This window comes from Lissotriton helveticus, chromosome 3_2 (genome assembly GCF_964261635.1).
Source record: "Lissotriton helveticus chromosome 3_2, aLisHel1.1, whole genome shotgun sequence".
NCBI classification, from domain to species: domain Eukaryota; kingdom Metazoa; phylum Chordata; class Amphibia; order Caudata; family Salamandridae; genus Lissotriton; species Lissotriton helveticus.
Genome location: NC_136062.1, coordinates 94876166 through 94901555, shown reverse-complemented (window position 1 = coordinate 94901555; position 25390 = coordinate 94876166).

Here is a 25390-nt window from a genome sequence, read left to right as displayed (position 1 = left end):
GTATCTATTAAGTATTTGTTACGTATTAGTGATGCATAAAAGGGTGGGCAATCTTGCACTGCATCAATCCACTCTCTGATGGTGAATCAAGCCAATACGTCAATATCTTTTCAGATTGCCAAATCACAATCTGGTTGTTTTTATCATATTTCTTCTAGAATCCTCCATCATCATATTAATCATAGTATTTGCTCAGTCTGTCCTCCAGTTCCATATCTGGACTCTTTCCCTTGACTCCCTTTTTCACTTATGCCCAATTGTATCCCTTATAGATTACAAACAAGAATTATCCACAAAGAGCAATTACCGCTAAGAGTGTCAAAATGCTGCCAACAATTCCACTGCCTAAGGTTCCAAACTATTTTCACCTGTTGCTGTTAACCCTTTCAAATCTTTCTTCGAATCAATAATGTTTCTACTGTATTTTTTCAAGTCCTTACGTTGGTCTGGTATGTGAGTACAACATTGTTGAATGTTTAACACATGGCAGACTCCGCAATCCTTTGCTACAAGGACATCTAACACAAGTCAACTTTGCAAAAACATGGACCTTATTGCAGCCAATTCTGTATCTAGGCCTAAAAACTCTCCAGCTGTACAAGTAGACAACTATAGTGGAAAGGTTCTAATCTTGTTTGAGTTGAGTATCACTAGTACAGATGGTATCAGAGCACCAACAAAGTCTCTGACATTTGTTCTCACTTGTTGTTCCCTTGTTGTATCATCAATTTGCCAATTTTCATTGACATTCCCCACTAAAGGGGAAAGACTTCAGGATGCAATATCTTGCTGTTTCACCAGCATACCTATTGTTCAATATCACTTAGTCAGTGCTATTTCGATGAGTGGCACACTTACCCACTGTAAACTAGGCAAGTAACTGTAAAGCCGGTAAAAGGTTTCGTACAATTCTGCCATTTCTGATGAGCGAAACTGAGGTTGTCATGAACCCATGCTGTGGCAATAACGAATGTCTGACAAAATATAGACTACAAAAATATCTACCTACAAAAATATTGCAACAAAAATGTCGTTTACAAAAATATCGACATGCTATCTCTAAAAATGTAAGTACAAAAATATCAAAAAAATATTGATGTAAAAAATATCGTAATTAAAAAAGTATCATTTTTTAATTAAAAAACATATGTAATATAAAAAATAATACGTATACATGTAATAAACATAGTTAAAATATGTTATAATATTTAAAATTAATAAATATTATACATAATTCAATAAAAAATTCATTATTAATATACATATAATACATAATATATCTTTCCCTAATAATGACTTATGGAAATTATTTTATTAACTTATACATAAATAAAAATATTATAAATTACAAATAAATGTATACACATAAAATAATAATATAAATAAAAATGTAAAACACATTTAAAAAAAAAAGTAAATGTTGGATAGCGCAGGGGTAAAATTTACTATTCCCACTCCAGAGAGTGCAACAGTAGGGAAAGTGTTGGATAGTGTAGGGGTAAAAATTACTATTCCTACTCCAGAGTGTGCAACAGTAGGGAAAGTGTTGGATAGCGTAGGGGTAAAAATTACTATTCCAACTCCAGAGAGTGCAACAGTAGGGAAAGTGTTGGATTGCTTAGAGGGAAAAATTACTATTCTCACTCCAGAGAGTGCAACAGTAGGGAAAGTGCTGGATAGCATAGGGGGTAAAAATTACTATTCCCACTCCAGAGAGTGCAACAGTAGGGAAAGTGTTGGATAGCGTAGGGGTAAAAATTACTATTCCAACTACAGAGAGTGCAACCTTGGGGAAAGTGTTGGATAGTGTAGAAGTTAAAAAGTAACATACTTATAAATAAATTAATATTTTAAAACATTTTAAAATATTAATTATTAAATAAATATAAACTATTTACTAATACCAATACACAATTATTAAAAACATGATTAGCAATAAATAATTAAGTAAAAATAAATTAATAATAAATACCAATTATTAATAATTAATTGCCAATTGATAATTAATTAAAATATTATAATTAACAAAACAATTAATTAAAATAAATTATTACTTAATTACATTTAAATTACTTCCCACCCTATTCCCCTATAAACCCACAACCCGCTACAGAACGTAATTATCAAGTAATCAATTGATTAAAAGTAATTACCAATTAATAAAAATTTATTACTAATTAATTAAAATTAATTTATAATTCATAAAAAATTATTATTAATTTATTATGAATAAATTACTTCCCACCCTATTCCCCTATAAACCCATAACCCACTACAGAACATAATTATCAATTCATCAATTAATTTCAATTAATTACCAATTAATAAAATGTAATTACCAAATAATTCAAATTAACTTATAATTCCTAAAGATTAATAATTAATTTAGTATTATTAAATTACTTCCCACCATATTCCCCTATAAACCCACAACCCGCTACAGTACTAAAATACAAAATGTACTTAAATTGCATGAATAAAAATAAAATACATATTAAATACATAATAATATACAAAAAAACATATAAAAATCAATATTAGTTACATCGATATTAGTTTCATCGATATTACTAAAATTGATATTAGTTACATCGATATTACTAACATCTATATTAGTAACATCGATATTACTAACATCGATATTAACAAAATCGATATTACTTACCTTTGAAATTCTGTCCCATCAATAATATAAATATCAATATAACTTACCTTCGATATTTAAACATCAACATTATTGTATGTCGATATTTGAAAAGCAATATTTTGTCTACCCACCGGCCATAACTGTCCAAAGTCATGAGAGACACCAAAGCCGTATTATTGTTAGGAATTAGTTTGGTCCTCTTTCTGTGACCATGTTGCATGCATCACATGACTTACCTGATATGGTTAAAGGCTGTGTGCTCCCCTGCCTCTTTGCTTGGTTTCTTCTCCTTGTTGGGTTTTGCTCCAGGTCTTGGTTCCTGCCCGGGTTGGGAGGTTTCCTTTGCTGAAGGTGGAGATTCCTTTGCTGAAGTCCAGCGCTCACGGGCTCGTGAGCATTATTTTTGGCTGCTTTACGTCTCCATGTCCATATATCGAGTCCTGCTTCCTGGTTTGTTTTGTATTTTTCCTGTGCACGGGTTTCCCGGGTTTTCGGGGGTTACTGGGCTCAGTACCCTCCTTGCTGGATAGCCGCCTCTAGTAGAGTATGATTCTAGGGGCTTGTACACACCCCGCGGCTCCGTTCTTCTCTGTAACATGCGGATGCGTGTAGAACGGCAAGACTTTCTTCCGCATTTGGTGTATTCGTTCCACATCGTTGTGGGTGTTTTTTGGTTCATTTCGAGAGCCTGTCCCTGAACGGCGTTAGCGGCTGCTGGGCCTATACTCGAGCGAATTCCATCACGAATCTTTGGTTTCCCCTGTGAAGATTTGGACATTAAAAGTTTTTTTTTTATGTCAATGACTTTTTCCCTCTACATACGAACACGGAGACAGGTGGGAGAGTGTTATGGTTATTTTTGTTCCCAATTGTGAGACTCCATCGCTATCTTCACCTTGTGTTTGAAGCAGCCAGCCCACTTCTGGGAGTCACGCGCCATAACCATTGGTAAGGGGCCTTTCCTTTTGATATTTCTTCTTGTGTATGGGTGCAGCATGGTTTAAGGGAAAGAAGGGGTTTTCACAGTTAATGATTGTGTCCTTTTAGTAATCTCGTGTCCTTTCTTGTAGGTGCTGTTCTATGGTGGCAGTCTAGGCTCATTGGTGGTTCCACAGCTGACACAGTGGTCTCCTTGTCTTATTGTCTTATCCTTTTTTGTTTCTCCCACCCCCTCCCGGTGCTCCCCTGTTCACTCATTGTGTTATTCCTGTGAGCGGCATTGGGGCATGGGTAGAGATTTGGGCCATACTTGGTTCCTGCAGTGTTACAGGCATTGAGGTGAAACCTAACAATTATCAGTGAAAACTGTCACTCGCAGCTGGTCTGAAACACAGCTTGCTCTAGTAAGGGCAATCAATTCTGCTACTTGTGCTGAAAATACTCCTTGAAGCCAGAAGGCTTTGACCACACCCAAGACAGTACAGACTGTCTAGGAAGCTCTCAGGTTTTCATCATAGTCTCATAAGCAGGAGACATCAACAAACAGCACGTAATCTGATTCAGGTATTGGCACATCTTGTATGTCAGGTCTCGGCTTGGTGCATAGTTCGGCAACATCAAGACAGTCATGCTCAACTTCATCTTCAACATTTAAATTCCCAGAGATGAGCACTAAGGTAACAGGATTTAGTATAGTACATCTCCTCAATGTCCCACTTTTAGCTCCAAGGATGACTTACTCATATTTGGTAAGCCAACTATTTGTGAGATTCTGGGTTCTGGTAGTTGTTAACAAAACCTCCATGGAATGGGGGGGAAAACTGTAACAACTATAACAAAAATCTTGCACTGCTCAGTGCTGACACCCATGAAGGCAATGGCTTTAAAATAGACAAGCAAAGCCGCAGCTTTGGGTTCAAGTGTGGCAGAAAACTATGCCACTGGTCTGTGAGCATTCCCGTGCATGTGGGTTAGTACTTAGAGAGAACAGCCCTCTCTCTCACTCTAAAACGAAGCTAAACATGTATTATTAGGCATTCTAAGTACCAGGCCGCGGCGGTGACATTCTCTCAGCCCCGAGAAGGCATTTGTGTGTCAGCCTCTGTGAAGACTTGCCCATCAGAGAAATGTTGGCAGTAGCCTGCCATTCCACAGAACATTCTGACTACTTTCTGTATTGTTGGCAGATTAATTTTCAAAATCGCCGAGATTCATTCTTGTGATATTTTCCTTGCTCATTTCTCAATGGGATTTCCTAGATAGAGGATTTTTTCCTTACAGAACTGTAAAGTGATCAGGGACACTTTGGGGTTCATTAGGATGTCGGGCAGATTGCCCCAGCCAGGCTGTCGGTGGCTACCGCCAGCCTGGCGGGGGCAAACCGCCCGACATCCACACTCGTTTCCCCCCCGCCATATTAGTATGGCGGGGGGGACCTCGGCGGACAGAAAGACCGTCCGCCGCTTTTCCGCCCCGGTCGCCTTGTGGCCGGGGTGGAAAAGGAAGAATATGGTGGCGGTGTCAATCAGACACCGCCAGCCATATTAGGATGGTTGTTTTAAGGTGCCTTTCCGCGGCGGGCCCCCAGAGTGAAGGAGAGGTGGGGGGTGCACACAGGGGGTACCTGTGGTACCCCCCTTCATGTGCCTGCCGCTTTGTAAATGCAAATGCTGAAATGCATTTTTAGCATTGTGGCGGGCGGTGCAGAGAGCACCGTCCGCCACAATGCTAAAAATACAGGACCCCCGTCCTTATAGTGGGCGGTCCCGAATACGGACAGGATGGCGGGCGGACAAAGTCTGCCCGTCATCCTAATGACCCCCTTTATGTCTACTTTCAGTTACGTGGTTCAACAACTCAATTGTGTCTCTTTTGCAAGGCTCCTATGTATTTGATACCACCAGTAGATTGTCACTGTGTTGGACATGGACTGAGTGATAAGGCATCACGAAAGACACCAAATTCTTTTAGAGAATCTGATTGAAGATTGATGGGCTTTCTGTATACCCCTTGTGGGACTCAGTACCATACCAAAACATGCACCCCAAATTAAAAAGCGAAAAGAAAAAGACTATCCTCATGCAATGAAATAGAAAAGAAGGATTGGCGCATTTCAATGACAGAGAACCACTCGCCCTCACATGGAATCTGAAATAAAATCACAGCTGGATTTGGTACCACAGGACAACATGGAACAACAATAGAAATAGCCCTTCTCAAATCCTGTACTGTGTGGTATTTGCTATTGGGTTTCTGCAAACACATGATTGGTGAGTTTCATGGACTCCCCAATTTCTTACAGAATGCCTTTCCCAATCATTGAGTCAATTATAGTAGTAATCCCAGTAATTCTTTCAAGAGTCAGATTTTTTTGTGGCATTCTCTGCTGCTCAGCATTTGGTTTCACTTTAATATTTTCTGGTTCAACACCTTTGATAAATCTGATTCTTTACCTGAAAAGTCCCAGATTCCAGGTAACACTATCTCTGTCAAATCTGGGTGCAAATCATCTTTTGTCAACATAGGGTACATTCCAATTTCGGATCTCTACCTGACAAGTTTAAAGGCAATGTCTTCATGTTTGAAACACAATCCTGTTTGGTGTACAGTAAATTGAGCAGTTCAGCTTGCACAAAGGATCTCGTCTAAGCAGATTTACAGGACTCGAATCACACACCATAAATCGGTAATTGTCCTCAAAAGTCCCTATCTTGACAGATACCACTTCTGAAACTGAGCTAATCTTAGATTTTTTGTCCCGAGAGAGGTATATTAGGATTTTATGCTGGTAGAACCAGTGTCAATAAGGAATGAAAAAGGATTCCCATACACCCCACAATCCATGTATGGACCATTCTTGTCACACAATGCAGATTGCACCAAGTATATAATCCTCCTCCCCTCTCAGGCCTCTTCATTGTGACAGGTCTGAGCTAAAATGATCACCCACTTGAATCATTCAGTACTGTTGAGACGTACCCTGATTCACAAAAGGATTGGCATTTCCAATGTAAATTTGATTTGCATTGTGTATTTCTTTGTGGCATTGGGGCATGTAGAAGCTGCATCACCTGCGCTTGGGGTACATTAGGATTGCAAACTCTTTTTCTTTGTATTTGCTGTGTCTAAACCACATTATGTCTCTGTGAATGCACAAATACACCATTCTGAACCTTATTTCCATTAGTCATATTACCAGTATTAAATCAATATTCAAGCTTCCAATACCCTAATCTGCTGCAGACGTGGCAGGGATTTGCCTTCTAAAAAGTTCATTCGGGACACCACGTCCTCTACCTTATGGTTGAAACCCTTGCTGTTGAAACCCATTACTACCTTGCATCCCAGGACCTCTACGGGGATACACTCCCTGCATGGGACTAGCATTCCCAACAAACTGCTGATTCTGACCTTGCTGTGCAACTTTCATTTTGCCATAATAAATGTTTCATTCAATTTCTTGTGTTTCATCTATAATTCGTCGCCAGTATTTGGCATATCTCAATATCTCGTTAATGGGCTTACTCTGCCATTAAATCAAATGCCACTGAATAATGGAGCTAACCTCAGGATTCAATCCATACACAAACCTGTAAACAAAATGTACCATGTCTTTTGCCCCAATAGTCTCTGTCCCGCTGATCTGTTTAAATGGCTGCAACAGTCTCTCATAGTAAGCATGTATTGACTCTTTGGATTCTTGTGTCATTCTCTTCACCTAATCAATCTCATTAGGAGATAGTTTCAATTTAAAAAATGCAATCACCCTATTATACTGTTTCATTACTAGTGGAGGCTAGCATGTGACTGACAATGCCTATTGACTCCATCTCGGGTCCATCCACAGAATCTTTTCATTCAACCCCACATCACTGGAACCACATTTTCAATGGAGTATCCAAATCTTTCCATCAAACATTTGATATTTTTACAAACCGATCAACCTGTCTGTACCATTCCACTGGGTTCTCTTTCAATATCGAAAATTCATTTGTGAATGATGCAAGATATGGTATATGGACATACCATCCTCCAAGCACTTCTCTCATGGGAAGCATGTGTACAACTCATCTTCCTCCTCTGTTCCAGACAGGGGTTTTTGTAACCTGACTTTTTTCGGTTCCTTTTTCTTTGACCATCTACCTTCCCATTTATCTAATTCACTCCACTTTCTAACATATGCAATGAATTCCTTGATCTGTAATTTTATTCCTGGTTGTCACAGATTTGCAAGATCTCTGTCACTAAAGCTTACCCTGTAAGTTCTCTGTAAGACTTTGGATTTCTGCAAATCAATTCAATGTCTGAGTCAATTCAGATAATCTTTCATGACCCAGTCCTGAATGGCTGGTAAAGTCTTTACACAGGAACAATAGTTAATCATCCTGGTAAGCATTCAATTGTGAGAAATCAAGAGTCCCAATTATCATTTCTTCCATTTCTACTTTCAATCTAGACACATCCATTACCTTTTCTCTCTCTGGGTACTCAGCATTCATTCCACTTGTTCCAGGATTTCCACTACCTGTCGGGGTGTCTATCCCTGTGAACCAATTATCAAGTTCTTAGGCAGTAAGACCTGGTTGTTCTGCTGGGGTATGAAGAAATATATCCCTGTTATAGATACCACTACTTACACCAGGAGGGGAGTTGAAAAGAGTCATGGCAGAAGTTGTGTTCCCATTGGACCCTCTGCCCTGGGAGTACTGTAGTTCACATTCAGAGGTACATTTGTGTTAGGCATGAAAAAGGGTGATGATCCCTGAGGGAATCTCCTTGTTAGGTTACAATCTGCCTGACTAAATGTGGGGCATGCACTCACTGCACATGACATATTCCTTTGTGTTGGAACCATAGGAGTCTGAGGAATGGGTCTATTTGTCGAGCTCACTGATTTGCTAGCTATAGCATTCATTCCAGTAGGAACAGCCAAGATAACTGTAGTATTCCTGCTACTCCAGGTGTATACACATAACTACAGGACCAATTGTGACAGGAACAATCAATGCATCTGAGGCATTTAGAGAATGTGTATTCGAAGGGGCTGTAATTCCTAAATTATCTCCCAGAAAATTAGGGTTCATATTAGTGCCACAGACACATCAAAAGTCTCACTCATAGGTACATTATTTGCTCCTCAAAAAACAAAAGGGTGTGGAGGGTCGGAGGGAATGTTTACCGACCTGTCTACTCGCTCCCCATACTATGAATACACAACACACAAAAGAGTAGACCAGGTCTAAGGGTGGTGTGGGTCTGAGCAAACGGCTGTGAATCAATAGGATGTCAAAGTAAGTGAAAGCAAGGGACTGTTAAGTCATAGAGGTTTGAAAAAGTCCCATCAGACCACCCCGTTGGTGGAATATCATCATATGGGAATTGATAGGTATTCAAAACCTCTCCCGGCCTTCTAGTGCCAGGATACTATCAAAGACATTGCTTGACTATATATATATATATATCGTTCCTCAACATTATAGTGTTACTAAAGTGCAGTGCTCAAGTGATCATGGTGAATAAAATTGACTACTAAGACTCAGCAAACAATCAAAATAGAAGTCTAGGTGTCAAAAGTAAAAAATACGCCTAGTAGTTCAATATGGATACTACCTTGTGGCGCTAAGCAGGACGGTCGACATGTTTCAGCCTATGGGGGAACTACCCCGGCTTTCTTCAGGACCTTACATATGGAGTTGCTACTGCTTCTAACAAATATTTATGATATGAGGAACAGTAAAACATGTACTTAAAAAGTCACATATATACCAGGAACTTTGCTCTTCAATGTTCGCTGGAGAAAGAAAGACAAGACTTCTTCCTATCGGGAGACAAAAAGGTGACACAACAAAATAGGACAAAGTCACCCACCTACATCCGCATGAATACACATACAATGCTCAGACAAACACTCATGCGTGAACAATTTCTATTCCGCATTGTTAAAACAAAAAGCATAATAGCTACATCACACAGAGGCATTTCCTCGTAGTGATACTCACCCAGCTTTGTGTGGGTGAAGACCTCACCTCACCCGGCAACCGCTCGGGAGAATGAGGCCCCGCTCTACAGTGTAGAAAAAGGACATAGTAAGTGCACATCATCTTCTATGTCTAGCCAAATTGCTCTACACATAAAACCCAACAAACGTGTAATGGAATCCTGAGTATCAGACCACAAGGTTGTCTCTACAGGAATTGAAAAGGAGATAGCAAGAAGCTCCAAATACCAAGTGGTTTAGAAATGTTTCAAAAACCACCATAAAGTCACTCTTTACATACCCCTAAATCTCCACTTGTCAAGCCCAGTGAGGGCACTCAATATATGACAACACAGTAAATGTGTATAAACTGTTCACAACTCGAAACACACAGTCTTAGAACAAAATTAGGACACTATTGATAAAAAACCCTATTCATCAGGGTTAAACCTACAATTGAAGGAGGATATAGATTGCCCATTGTAGAGGTGACTCAATCACTAAAGTGTGAGACCAGTCTATGTTAATGGCAGTAATAGTAGTTGTAATTGTCAGCTGCAACCTAGTAGACGCCCCAAAAACATCCTGTTTCTTACCTCTCCGTCGTTGCCCCTCGCATTGACCGAGCGGAAGTGGAGGTGTTACACATTGTGCCCGCCTCCTTTTTATAAAAGGACCGTGATTGGTTAATTAGTCACAAGGTACTAATAGCGTGCTAGATCTGGACGATATCAAGTTGTAACTGTCCAGGAGTTTTAAGAATATTGCCAATGCAAAGACTATTCCTGAGGAAAGTATCAAACACGCACCGTTCTGCAGTGTCAGGGGACCGAAGGACGGGTCCCGACGTGTACAGCTGCGCATGCGCAAACCGGAGAACGCTGTTCCCTAGCGCCTGCGCGCTAGCACTCGGGGCACAATGTTGTTTGAACTGTAAATATTTATAAAACCCTCTTGTGGAGCACGCCACTTACGCTGGAACAAGGGTTAGAAAAGGAGCGCCATTAAATGGTAAAGACCGGGACAATGTAGATACGTGTTTATCGCAAAGGACATGATTCTTAGTCCTGTTGGCAGTAATGCAGTGCACACATGCCCAAATCGTAAACACTATGCCCTGGATGTATAAAAATAGAACGTCAGCACACTTTAGATGAGAGAGAGAGCTGGGTCTCAAGTCCATTGACAATGATTGTGTCCCAGAAAAAACAGCATGTACTTAACGACGTGCATGTCGGAGATACTGTGTGCTAGAACAGTAAGTGAGACTTGTATCTATTGGACATGTCAATCCATTAGGAATGTATAGGATGGACATTATTTGCTCCACCAGCCTGGTTGTCATTGTATTGTAGTATAGTTCTTATATTCCCAATAGGTTCTCTAGGGATGCGGTTCGGGCCGGACTCTGCTTTTACGGACGTTTTGGACTCCCGTAGAAAAAGTGTTGTACGGGGTGTCGCAGAGACAAATCGTACTTCCTGGGCCGGGAACTGCTGCTTGTGTACGTACGGACGTCGCGTAACGCGTGTTCCGAATACAATTTGCACGTTTTTTTTGTTGTACAGTGTTTGGTACGATTTGTGCGGAGATCTGGTTTAGGTTCGGATCGTACTTCATCGTACGTACAGGGACGTTGAAGGTGTACGATTCGTACAGGAAATATGCTCCGTACAGCTATTCGTAGGGGAATTTGCCAAGTCGGATTCGGCCCCTTGGTGTTCAGTGGTGTGGATGCTAACCCAGGGCAGAGTTCACGGAGTTGCACTACATGAAACTAAGCAAAGTGAAAAAATACTATGCTACATAGAGCTCAGCAAGCAGCGGAGTGCAATAGAAAAATGCAGCTTGCTGTGATTTTTAGTGCTTGATGCTTGCCCGCACTGTGCAATCATCATGAACGGCACCATGCACAGCGCAAGCGGGCGCTGCATTCCTTTCTGCCGCTCAAGTAGGTTTGTATTGCAGCAGCTTTCTCAATGCGAACAGGCAGTTTTACAATGCGAGCGGTTGTGAGCATACGCGACCACTCGCAATAAGAAATCAGACCCCCGCCCGCGTTGAGAAAACTCACCAGGAGGTTTATTTCCCTGGTCGCGTTTGCCAACTTGATGTTGAAGATCCTGAACGAGGAAAAATCTTGCTGGGAGTTGGATTTTCCCCGCTCGTCAACATGACATTGACAAACGCGAGCGAAGAAAAAACTCTGCTCCCCTATGCGGAGCAGAGTTCACCGCCCAGGCTTAGTGGATACAGACTTTTGTTTGAAGTACACCATACAGTAATTAAGTACAATCTTTGAAATATCGCTAAACTGTTTTCGAACAAATCTTTTGATTGTTGATTTTTTTAAATTTGGATCAAACAGATTTTTAATCCATTATTTAGATTTTCTTCATTTGTTCTAAGTCTGATTGATAGTTGTTGAGACCCAAAACTAGTGATGCCATGGAGCTGGTTCTGGCTAAACTGACTAAACTCAATGTGGCTCAGCTTAGGGTTGTGTATAAGGCTTGTGGGCTACCAGCTACTAACGAGATTAGGGAGGCAGAGTTGGTTAGGTCCTTGAAGGCCTGGGCCAAGTCAGCCCCAGAGAATAAAGGGAAGGGGAAGGCTGACCCCCAGCAATATCGCCCAGGAGGGTGATGATGATGCCTCCCCCATTGCTACCAGGACTAGGTATATAATTTCAGCTTCAGGCGCCAAATAGCTTTAATAGCTTTAGAGCGGAAGAAACTGGAATTAGCTAAGTAGCAGAGGAAGGAGAAGAAAGCAAGAAGAAATTGTGGCATAGATAGTGAAGAAAATGTTGAAGTGTCAAGGGTTTAACCACAAGGTCCCAAAGAGAATAGTACCCAGATACACAGAGGAGGATGTTATGGACAAATGGCTGACCGCATTTTAAAAGGCAGTTGAGATGAGGGTGGTCCGCCTCAAGCATTTGGGTTTAATCTTGTGGGAACTGATCGCAGAGGCTGGGAGGGATTGGCTCTTAATCCTGCATGGTGATGAGGCAAAATTCTACTACCACATGTGGCAATGCTTAGTCAAGAAGTTCGGTCTGACCTCACAACAGTACAGGGCAAGGTTCAGGGATACCCAGAAGGTAAACACAGTCATGGGTGGACATTGTGGACATCTCAATGAAGGCACTAGAATGCTGGATTGGTGGTAACCAAGTAAAAACATATGAGGGATTGTATATTTTGGTTTAGAAAAGCATGTTTTGACTCAATGTGTACAAGAGAAGTTGGTCAGTATCTAGTGGACTATAAGCTGAGTAGCCCTAGAGAGCTGATAGTGTTAGATGATGAGTGGGTGCGAACTCAGGTTACCAATCAGCAACAGGGTGGTGATCAGAAGAAGGAATGACAGGCCCCACCCCAGGGGAAAGCCCAGGGGAAAAAGGTCAAAAACAGAAGGAGTCCTCAAAAGGCCCACCAAAGCTTGAACAAGGAGGGCGGGCCTGAGCCAATCCAACGTCAAGGGGAGGAATGGTAGGTCCTTTGTTCCCTTAAAGATGGGAAAGTGATTTGACTGTAATCAGCCAGGACATACGAAGAGAGATGCAGTCTGCACAAATAAGCCCCTCATTGGTAGGCAGTCCCCACAGATTGCTAGTGTAAGTGTGGGAGTGGATAGTGCTCCAGAGATGGATAGGGAAGTGACAGAGGCCCCCTTAGTGTTCTTGGGTGGGGTGGTATTGCAACCTTGGCCACCTTACCTCCAAACATGAATAAGTACAGGCCAAGGCTTATCACCAATGGAACTGAGGCTGAGGCTTTGAGAGACACAGGACCCAGTATGACTATGGTCATGGACACAGTGGTGTCTAAAGAGAAGATCGTACCTGGTTATTTTTATAGCTGACCTATGCAGACACTAGGAGAAAACTCCATCCATTGGCTATGGTGAATTTGGAATGGGGGCGTGTGACAGACCCTATGAAGGTAGGTGTGTCTCCGGCACTCCCAGTACAGTATTTACTGGAAAATGATCTCAAAGTATCTGAATGGTCAGAGGTTGTGAGAGAGCTCCATATGAGAATATTGGAACTCCCTGCATGGGTATGTGCTGTTACCAGGTCAGAAACAAGCTAGATGGGGTATGATGGACATTTGGACCCTGGAACAAGGGGCCAGGCATCAATGGACAAGGGAACTGTATCTGGAGAGCCAGCGCAGGGAACTCCAGATGCGCATCAGGAATCTGACCCTCAGGGGAGGATCTGGCCTCTGAGGAAGGGACTCCATCCCTGCTAGAGCTGGCAGAACTGGCAGAAGCCACGGGACCTGCCAGAGAAGAATTTTGTTAGGGGCAGAGAGACTGTCAGACCCTTGAGGGCTTGAGATGGATTGCCTTAAAGGATGAATAAGGGGTTGACAGTGGGTTCCACAAAATCTACTGGGTAGATAGGCTGCCCCATAATGAGGCTAGAAACCTCAAGGAAGGGGCCAGCAGGAGATTGGTGGTACCCCAGGAGTACAGAAATTTCGTCCTGACTTTGAGTCATTATATCACCTTGACGGGTCATTTGGGGCAGAACAAGACTTGGAACCGGTTGGTGAATCACTTCTCCTGACCCCATATGTCTGAGAAGGTAAAGGTGTTATATAGCTCCTATGTTACCTTTCAGGGCAGTGGCAAGATAATATTGTTTTAAAAGCTCGCTTGTTCCACTGACAGTGGTTGGTACTCCCTTTGAGAGGATGGGGGGTTTAAACAATGTTGATCCCCAAGAACTCTCAATAGCATCAGGGAAGACATATATATTGGTGATAGTGGACAATGCCACAAGATACCCTCAAGCAATACCCCTCAGAACATTCACTGCTCCTTCAGTGGCAAGGGCCCTACTTGATGTGTTCATCCGAGTGAGGTTCCCAAAGGAGGTTGTTTCAGATAGGGGCATACACCTAATGTCTAGCTATCTGAAAGCGATGTGGGATGAATGTGTGGTTATCTACAAGTTCACCAACCCATTTTACCCCAGAATAATGGTTCAGTGGAAAGGTTTATTAGGACCCTGAAGGCCATGATCAATGTGTTGTCTGACAAACTCAGGAGGAGATGGGATGTTCCCTTCCCACGCCTAGAGTTTGCCTACAGGGTGGTCCCAAAAAGAGGCTGGTTTCAGTCCCTATGAGCTGCTGTTTGGGCACCCTGTGAGGGGGCCATTGTGCCTGCTAAGAGAGTCTTTGGAAAAACCTCTCAAGGAAAAAAAGTTCAATGTGCTTGACTATGTGCTAGGCCTGAGATCTTGCATGGCAGAGTACATGTACAAGGCAGGCAGGAAACTAGAGTCCAGTCAGGAGCTCATTAAGCACTTGTGTGATCAGAGGGCTGCAGTGCCTGAGTATACTCCAGGAAAATTGTCGTGAGTGTTGAATCCTGTAGCTCTGAGGGCCCTCCATGACAAGTGGAATGGACCCTATTCAATCCTTGAGAAGAAGGGAGAGGTTACCTATCTGGTTGATTTTAACACCCCCAGGAACCCTCATAGGGGCGGACATGTCAACAGATTGAAACCCTACCATGAAATGGTGGACATGACCATGTTCCTGGTCATAGATGAGGGGGAAGAGGAGGAGACTGAACCTGTGCCTGGCCTCTTCTCCAATAACGTGCAAGATGGGTCAGTGGATGGAGTTGTACTCTCCCCCCAATTGACAGGCCAGCGGTACTAAGGCTGCATGCAGGTGCTGGGGATGTTTGCAGGTCTGTTCTCTTTGACCCCAGGTATCACTGATTGGTGTCTGCACCACATTGACACTGGTGACATTCCACCTGTCAAAAATAAACTGTACAGGATGTCTGACCAGGTCACCAGGCCAACAACAAGTTTAAGGTGGCTAAGATGCTGGCGTTTGGGGTAATTGAGCCCTCTGACAGTCCATGGGCCAGCCCTGTGCTGGTGTCAAAACCTAAACCACACCGTATAAAGAAGGAGTTGAGGTTCAGTGTGGACTGCAGAAGATTGGATGCAGTCACTAAGACATATTCTCACCATATACCTAGAACTGTTAAGCACATTGATAGGTATGGGGCTGCTAAATATCTGAGTACATTTGAATTGACTTCTGGATACTGGCTGATTGTCCTCACTGAAGGAGCAAAGGAGAGGTCAGTATTCCCAACACCAGAGGGAAATTACCAGTTCATATCAATGCCCTTTGGCTTAAAGAATGCCCCTGCCACCTTCCAAAGTTTGGTGAGCAGGATCCTGTGTGGGGTGGAACCGGTCAGTGCAACTCATCTTGATGACATAGCTGTTTACAGTTCCACCTGGGATTATCACTTAAACCACCTGAGGGAAGTACTTCAGTCCATGCAGCTGGCAGGTCTGACTATTAAGGTCGGCAAATGCCAAATAGGGGACACTTTTGTGGGGTACCTGGACCACCACGTAGGTGGGGGCAATGTACAACCTCTCCAGGCAAAAATCCAAACCATTCTGTATTAGAAAGCACATACTACCCAGACCACGGTCCGGGCATTCCTTGGTCTGTCTCGGTGCTATAGAAGATTTGTTCAGAACTATGGGACCATTGTAGCTCTCCTGACAGAACTTACTTCTACGAAGAGACCAAAGAAAGTGATGTGAACCCCAGAGTGTCAGAGGGCCTTTGACACTCTGAAAGAGGTATGTGTTCAACACCAGTGTTACAAGCCCCTGACTATGCAAAGGAATGTGTGGTTCAGACAGATGCTTCAGAACAAGGGATTGGGGCAGTACTGGAACAAGTAAACGACAAGGGCCTTGATCAGTCAGTTGCCTTTATTAGCAGGCTACTTTCTTCCCAGAGAACAAAACTGGAGTACCACTGAGAGGGAGACCTTTGCTGTGGTTTGGTCCCTGAAAAAGCTGAGACCATTCCTGTTTGGTACTCATTTTCATGTTCAAGCTGACCACAGAACCCGTAGGTGGCTTCTGCTGATGAGGTGGAAGAATCCCAAGCTATTGAGGTTGTCCATTTCTCTACAGGAGATGGACTTCACAGCAGAACACAGACCTGGGGATGTCCATGCTAATGTAGATAGAATTTCCAGGCTTTCAGGTTTGTCAACTTAGCTGATGAGGACTACCAGGGTGCAGGTTAGTTACCTATCACCTTTCGTTTGGGGGTTGGGCATGTTAGAAAGTAATCCTTTTGCCCTGAATGATACTGGTGGTAACTGACCCTGACTATTTCCTTTGCTCTGCTAAGCAGGCCCAGGGCCAGTGCTATGTTTAAAAAGGTACATGCAATAGGGTACACTTACAATTGGCAGTGACAGACCCTATAAGTCCTGAGTAGGTAGCATGGAGGTGTAGGGACTCAGCAGATTTCCTGCACTTGCATGTGTGCGATGCTGTGTGCCTTCTGTCCTTTTAAAGGCAGTCCTGCTTTGCAGCCTGTCTTTAGAAGTCAATTCTCACAATTGATATTGATAGACCCTATAGGTCCTGAGTAATAATAGATCTGGTGGTTCAAACCACCTATAAGACCTTAGTACATAATAGAGCATGGATGGGTAGAAGCCCAGCAGATTTCCTGATAATCTGCCTTATTTGTACATATTAGGCTCCACCAATGTATCTCTTAGGTTTATAAAATATGTTTTATTTGCCCTGTTGAGGGAAAACTTTTGCTAGGGAAGGAGAGAAAGTACAATTCAGGACTTAAAAGATTGATATTGATAAATTCAACAACTTGCCACTGTTGAATTTATCATAACTAGTACAGAAGTGAAGTTTAAGAACTTTCTCTTCTGTAAGCCAAAATGGGGACTGATGGAGGCTCCAGTCTTTGGCCAATGGAAACATAAGATGAAACAAGTGGAATCCAAAGAAGAGCTCTACTCCCAAAGAGTAGGGGCCACGGTAAAATTCTGTAGAATTTGAGGTGGGGTTCAAGGACTACTCATTTAGGGGGTGGAAGCCATGTACTCTGTGTTAGGCTTACAATGTGGATCATTCCTAGGAACACACATCAGTAATATCGGACTTTGGGGGTGGGTACTTACAATATCAATGTCATGTACAATGATGGAATTGCTGAGATTAATCATACTGCAATACTTCTTCTGTCTACCTGTGATTATAAATAAAAACATTTAAAAAATGTGTCCTGGCCGGAGCTGGGGTTTGCTGATGGAGAGAGCTCTGAAGCTGAGGAGGATGGGTCCTGCAAAGGGGGATAAGTGAATCAAACTGAGCACAAAGAAAAAGCAGATCAGTAAGGAATGCTAGGCATACCAATCCCAACATTCTGTGCCCCAGCCAGGTGGCAGGCCTAGGACAGGAATTTGCAAAGGTCAGAAGGAGGAGAGTTAATGTAAATGAGCCACACTGTGGGTTTGTGTAGCCATTTCTTTCTTCTATGGAAAGAAATCATCCATGATTTTGGAAGTGCAGTGCTTTGTGGGACAAGAAGATTTCACTCTTTGGAGGAAATAGTCATGCTTTTGGGTGACACCCAGCATCTAATTGGACAGGAGTGCCCCCTGCTTTTTGCCCCAGAATACTGAATAAATATGTGAGAGCTTCACAATGTCTCAGATCTTCTGCCTGAAACTACAATGAGAAATATGACTGATCTGCTGGAATCTGGATCTGTACCCAAACTGCACATGCTGCACAATCTGGTACTACAGCCCTAGAGGTTGTGCCTTACTTCCAAAGGATTAAGGAGTGCACTCCCTGACCAGATCTCCATCGAGGTTAGCCTCAAACTTTGACTTTGTCTTAGTCAAGTGCGACCAAATGTCCCAGAGTGGCGCTAGATGTTTTTAAGCACAATATCTTAAGTCCCTACATTGAATTTTTATCTTTTTGGTGTCTATTTGTTCATAAAAATATCTCCTATTTTTATAAATTGGTGTGTGATTTTTATTGTGTTTTGTTTCTCACTTATTTGTTGTATTTGTATTTTTAAATCCTTTACACTCCTGTTAACTAAGTTAGTCCTGACTGTTCAGGAAGTGGCTAATATATTGAGACCTTTTCTTGACTCTATACTGTGTTGGTGGCCTTATTACTAGTGATAGGGGCATACTTACCCCTACCAATAACTCACTTTACAACACATACATACATGAGGTGATTCAGAACAACAGTTTCTGACCTATTCTAACATTCACATCAAGTGAAACCTCGACCAGAAGGATCTCACTCGGATTGATACAGTTCTTCCAGGTGCACTGAGATCAACTATACCAACCACATCTCACAATCATACAAGGATTATCTGATTAATGCTGTTGACGATGTCTCACAACCAGCACCACAACTCAGCAGACAAATACACCCAGTGTCTTCTACATTGACAACCTGACATGTGTCTTTTTATTGCGGGATCTTAGACCGGGCGGACCAGATAACCACTGCAATGCACCACATTCATGCAACTTCAATCATTTCAACAGAACACAACACAGTCATTGCACAATACAGTAATCTAAGCATGAGCAACTGTAACGTGCAACCCTATTAATACTCACACTCATTCCACTGCTACATTTAGTTTCTTAACAGCTGTTCCTGAGATGGCGTTCCAGCGATTTTACATCTATGCTTCGGTCAAACTGGACTGAGCTTGGGCAATTTCTAGATAGGACATCACCATGTGACATGCTGCCAGATATGATACACAAATCAAATTCCATTAACAGTGCAACCCATTTGTGTACACAATGATGAACAGGAATCGGTACCTAGGGTTAGGAAGGTTTATTACAAATTGATAATCAGAGTGGCGTGGCCAACTGCTGAACACTGGCGTCGCCTCTTAAGAGTGCTCCGGCCCCGGGAAGCATTATCCTGACTAAACAGTGGTTCTTTGCCGTAATTACGGTTCCCTAGTGGTGGGCGCCACTGTGAGACACCGGTGCCGACAATTGGAGCTGTATCCTGGTTTCCGGGCAACCCCTGGTGAGACATTGTGAGATCCGTCGCAGGCAGGCCCACAGGTCGGCGGGGAGACTCGATAAGCCGAGTCAGCGCTGGAGTGCGATCCGCCGCAATAAACCGCCTAGGTGCTCTGTGGCAGCGCAGGGTGTAATTGGTGCTGGAATGGCCCGGAGAGGACACGTGGGGACAGCGGAGTGGCACCCGGGCCCCAACATCCGAAACAGAGGTGAGCAGCTGCAGGACCGGAGCATGAGGCCAGGGGTCTCACCTACGCGAGAGCTGGGGATGCAACATGGCCTATGAGGGCCTACTCCGCCTGGCGGCGGACAGCGGATTCTTTTAGTGCATGGGGAGGAACAGGACACCTGCGGGGGGTGGGTGCCTGGAAGCGGGAGTGGAGGCGAGACGGCCCTGAGGCAGTGAGGGGCGAGGAGACTGCCAGGGAACCCACTACGGCGCAGTGGCCTGAGCTCCATGCGTGGGCCAAAAGGCGCACTTTGTCTGGGGCTGACAGTGAGTGCACCGAGAGCAGCAGAAGCGAGAGGGCCAGTAGGCGGTGTGTGGGAGTGGCGCACATGAAGGTGTGGAGCTGATGGCAGTGAGGACTCCGGGGGGCTTTCCCTGAAGACGGGTGTAGTAAGGCATACACTGAGTGATCCTACCCCCCCTTGCCACAAGGACTACCCTGCGTAGGGATTGGGCCAGCACGGACATGCCTCACTACGATGCTGAGGAAAGGGTGGGCAGTGTACTGTGCAGGGCTGCGGTGACGGAGCAGGAGATTTGCAGGCGGGGGATCACAGACGAAGACCGCATATTGGAATTAGGGTGAGCAGCGTGATCCAACGGGGCAATTGCACTGTGGTACCTTGTGCGATTGTCCGGACACGGGTGTGCCTAGTCCTTAAGAGACATTGTGTGTGATACCGTCGCTCTACTAGCAGGCGGGGCTCCTTACAACTTCGAGATGGGGCACTTAAAAGGTAAACAGCAGGATGCAGATTCTGGCCTGGACCATGTTCCAGATACTGCAGAATACATGGATGCCTCCCAACTGCCCAGCTGCATACCGCCCACTAACGCGAATGAGACAACAGATAAGCTAGACTTAATATTGCAAGAAGTGAGACACTCTAGAAAGGCGGTAGAACATCAATTTGGCGCCCTCACGACTGGTCCATCCCTGCCCTGGGCATATCATGCCAAGTTCACTGACAGGGTGAAACAGACTCAAAACATCGCCCATATTAAACAACTACAGACCCAAGTTGCCACCCTGATGGATCGAGTGGAGGACATGGAAGGGAGAGCACAGAGTAACAATATCCACGTAATTGGTATGCCAGAGAGAAGTGAAGGGAATGACGCTGCCCGCTACATGGAAAGGTGGTTCAAGGAGCACGTCACCTCGGAGGGCCTCTCTGACCAATACTGCATAGAGCGAGCACACAGGATTCCTACGAGCCGCCAGAAACCGGGGGCCCCACCTCGGCCGTTCATAGGCAAACTGCTGAACTATAGGGATCAGGACGTTTTGCTGCAGAAATCAAGAGATTTGCCTCAAATTGACTTTGAGAATGCCAGGGTCTCGTTATATCCAGATTGGACACTCATGATGCAGAAACAACGTTCCTCCTTCTTGTCATTTAAGCATTTAAGAAGAAATTACGAGGACTGAATTTGAAATATGCCCTCCTCTTCCCACCAAGTTCAAAGGTCATCCATGAACAGAAGACATACTTCTTCGAGAGCCCCAGGGAGGTGGAGGAATGACTGGAAGTGACTGAACCCGAGAAGTTATTGAGGACTGCCTCCCAGACCTCGACTTCCAACGCCCGTAATGTTTGGACACCCAGACAGCGCAGCCCGCCCAACACACCAGCAAATGCAAAAAAGAAAGGAGAAGGCGATCCTCACAGTTTCTTCCTTTTGGTCCACCACGCAGACTGGCGACATGACCTCCTCCGAAGTTGGCACACACAGATCGGACTCTGATGGTAGTGTAGCTCTGTTTCCCACCGTGACTTGGCAGAAGGCGGAAGAACTGTTTCCCTAACTAGTTGGGTTGCGTTGTGGACCCGGAACTGAACAGTAATGTGAACGGTCACTATATCCTTCGCATTTCACTGTTTCAACAGCATCAAACTGCTTGAAAATATGGCCCGGGGGGGCATTAGAACACCATTATACACCAGAATAGGAGAGTGCGCTGGATGGGTAGTTTTGGCCACGTACTCCAAAATGCGAAAGCTCTGCAAGGATGTAATTTAGATTTATATGTGATGTGTTTATTTGTATGCTCCGGTATAGTTCTTCGACCGGACCGAGTATTGGGTACTTTAGGGGATGGAAATTGTCCTGTATTGTGTATTCTCCTGGGTTGGCACTGCACCAAACATGCTATATCAACAGCTAGGTCAGATTCCGGAACACAATGCATTTACAGAATAAGTATACAATAATAACGTGGAACGTTCGGGCCTGGGCTCTGTTCAGAAGTGCCATAGGATACATGCACAGTTGTTGAGGCGTAAGGGGCAGATAGTGTACCTGCAGGAGTCCCATATGGTTGAAAAAGAAGTGGGGAAACTTTGCAGGAAGTGGAAAGTTCAGATATTCTCTACCACATGTTCGGGGTTTGCATGCGGCGCTACAATATGGGTCAGACATGGGGGACGCTTTACATCAGTGGAACAACGGGTGGACCAGCAGGGGAGATACACTCTAGTACGGGGAACCCTAGACAGCCAACCTGTAGTTCTGGGTTCTATTTATGTGCCAAACTCAGAGCAGGAGAAGTTCCTGAGTACGCTATCCATTGCACTAGCAGAAGGGGAGAGTTACAAAAGGATTAGTGGCGGGGACTGCAATGCTGTTATGGATGTTGTACGGGATAGGTTGCATCCTCTCCTCATCCTTCCCACCCAATACCCCTACAATCTCAACAAACCACTACAACACTAAAAATTACCATTAAAAATAAAATTAAACTTTATAGCAACAATACATTTCCAATCTATATTTAAAAACATGAACAATACTTATACAAATGATTTATATTATATACAATTTAAACAGATACTAATATACATAAAGATAATTAAAAAACAATATTTTTAAAATTATATTAACAGTATAAGGGTGGTTTTCCCCTCCACCGCAGTGCTCTGACAAACTGGTATCGTAATCTGGTGGTTGGTCCGCGTCCCTGGATGTCGGCAGATTGCGATCAACGGCTTGTCCCATAGACATTTTTGTAAATTATATTACCAACACAGATATTTTTGTAAACTAAATTTACAATAATATTGCTGCATCACAAGACTTCTGTATCACGATATTAAAAACTCAATATTTCTGTGTCTCTAAATTATTCCCTTGAAATTTTGTCTGAAGACCAAAGACCACTCCCTACATCAAAGGCACCTTTGGGTATAAGTAGTGGGGCTCTGTTCCCACCAAATCAGATATTTTTGGACCTGTACCCTGACATCGCTGGCTCTGCATCTGCACATTGCCAGAAGAAACTGTTATGCTGCTAGGATGGACTGCCACTTTGCTAACTGCTCTGCTGTGTTGCCCTGCTGCTCATTGAGCTGCAGGAGGGACTGCCACTCTGCTACATCCTTGGCTGTGAAAGCCTGTTGTCTGCTTCCTTTGCATTTTTGCAGCTAACTGTGTTCTCCAAGGACTTTCCCCCTGTTTGAGGGAAATCTAAGGGCCATCAAAGATTCCCCCTAGTTACTGCTGCAGTATGACTCTGCCCTTCTGAGTCTGGCAGCTGTGCCTGTGAAAAACACTACTCTCTGTGGAAGCGTGCCCAATCTATAGCTGGTATTTTTTATGACAGGGCACTTTTTCCTCTTGCAACTATAGCGCTCAATGTTTTGGAAGCCATCCCAAAGCCCTGCTCCAGCGAGGAGCTCGATGCTGAAGAAACCTGTACTTCGCTCATCCCCGCTGAGGAAACAACAAGTGGTGCATTTCCCAATGGACCAGATCTTAATGCACAAAAATTAACCAAACACCTTGAGGCTTCAATTGCGCCTGACACTGCCCCTGACGGATGCATTGCTGAGGTGACGTGTATTTCCACCATGATGTCAGTGGCGCTTCAACCTGCCTGCTCAAAGAACAAACAGCACAGCATTGCTCCCATTGGTTTCCATGCCAGAAAATTGCCACGTCGCAGGTTTCACTGAGAGGCCCAAGAGCCTCGCCGCGGTTCTGATTGTAACCCCACATTTTGGGCTCCTCGACCCCAGCCTGAAAGGTACTGTGCACAGTCACACTGTGCATTTGCAGGAGGCTGGAGGTTGCAAGTGCACAGTTGTGAGGGACTAGCTGTCCCTCGTTACAACCAGAACCTGCCCAAGGTCTTTGTGGAATACTCCCTGCGCTGCACCAAGCTGTAGGGGGTCCACCTGTTGATCGCTGATGGGATTGTGGTAATTGTTAGGAAGTTTGCCATAACAAACATAATAGAAGTTTAGGTGTTTCTGAATCTAATGTTTAGTTGAAGTCTTTAATGTGACGCTTTAAACACTGATAACTTGATATATATCTACTGTTATTTCATCGTTTTGGTCTTGTTTCGTTCAGAAAATAATATGCTAGTTTTATAAAACCCTTGTGGAGTCTTTTTTTGTGGTGTATTTTATGTGTTATTCTGTGTGTGTGTTGAACAAATACTTTACACATTGTCTCTTATAATAAGTCTTCCTGCTCTGCGCCAAGCTACCAGAGGGAGTTAACAGGTTATCCTAGATGTGTATCCCGCTCTCCCAGACTTGAGTGGTGGGTTTTTCCTGGCTTTGGTGCATAACCTGTCAAACCAAAAACCCCATTTCTAACAGCCTTTCAGCTTGTGCTCTGGCTCCTCATGTACTTTTGTCAATACCTTCTCAGGATCTTTGTTCCATCACTAGTACAGTATCTATTTTCAACCTTACAATGCATGTGAATACCTACAAGAACGGCAGCAGAAAATGGAAAAAAGTATGTATGCAGCATGGTGAAATACAGGCCCAGTTAGGACAAGTTAAAGCATTAACTAAATGGTGCACATGTAATATTCATGTGCACATTTAGACACAAATGAATATAAGATTCACTTTACATGTAACATAGAATACATCTTTAAAATAACTAAATAACTAGTAAGTATGGCTAAGAACTCCAATGGATGACAAGGAGTCGACGGTCCCACCCACCATTTATTGATTAGACCACTGTGTAGGTGGTCGGAAACTACCTTTTCCAACGGTGGGTTGTGCTGCCGCTCAGGAAACGGGCTGCAGCACACGATGCAGGGGGAAAAGGTGTAGGTGCCTGGCATATGGTGCATGAATGTGTGTGGAGGCACTACATGTGCCCTCCAGGCCACTTAGCAGTTGCCTATGTGGGCCCCAGCTTGGGGCCCCCAAAGTTCCTTTCTGGATGCCAGTTCATGGCAGTGGGACTGCCATGAAAAGGTAGGTAAAAAGGGATATCCTAGTACCTATGGCGGTGCAGGCACTGCCCCATAATAGAGTTAGGAATTGGACCGCCCTCCCGAAGGGATCTTTGATCCTGTCAGAGAAGGCGGTCCTATCCCTTGATCTCTGCGCTCGAAATGCCATTATTGTAATCCGCCGGTTGGACCAATTCCCAGGATGTCGGATGGACCACCACCTACGGCCTGTCAGTGGCAATCCACCTAACATCATGATGAGCCCTCTAACTTTCAAGTAGGTATGAATGATTTTCTGAGGCGAAATTGTAAAGATAGACTTTTTTTCACAATCAAGCCTTCTCAAAGGACAACACATCTTTTCCCACACAGTAATAAATAGCGTTCACACTCGTTTACTCTGGGGACACACTTTTTTAAAATACTTTTGGGCTTGTATACATTAAGCAACCACCTTTTTGGCCTTCTAGGGCACATCTAGGG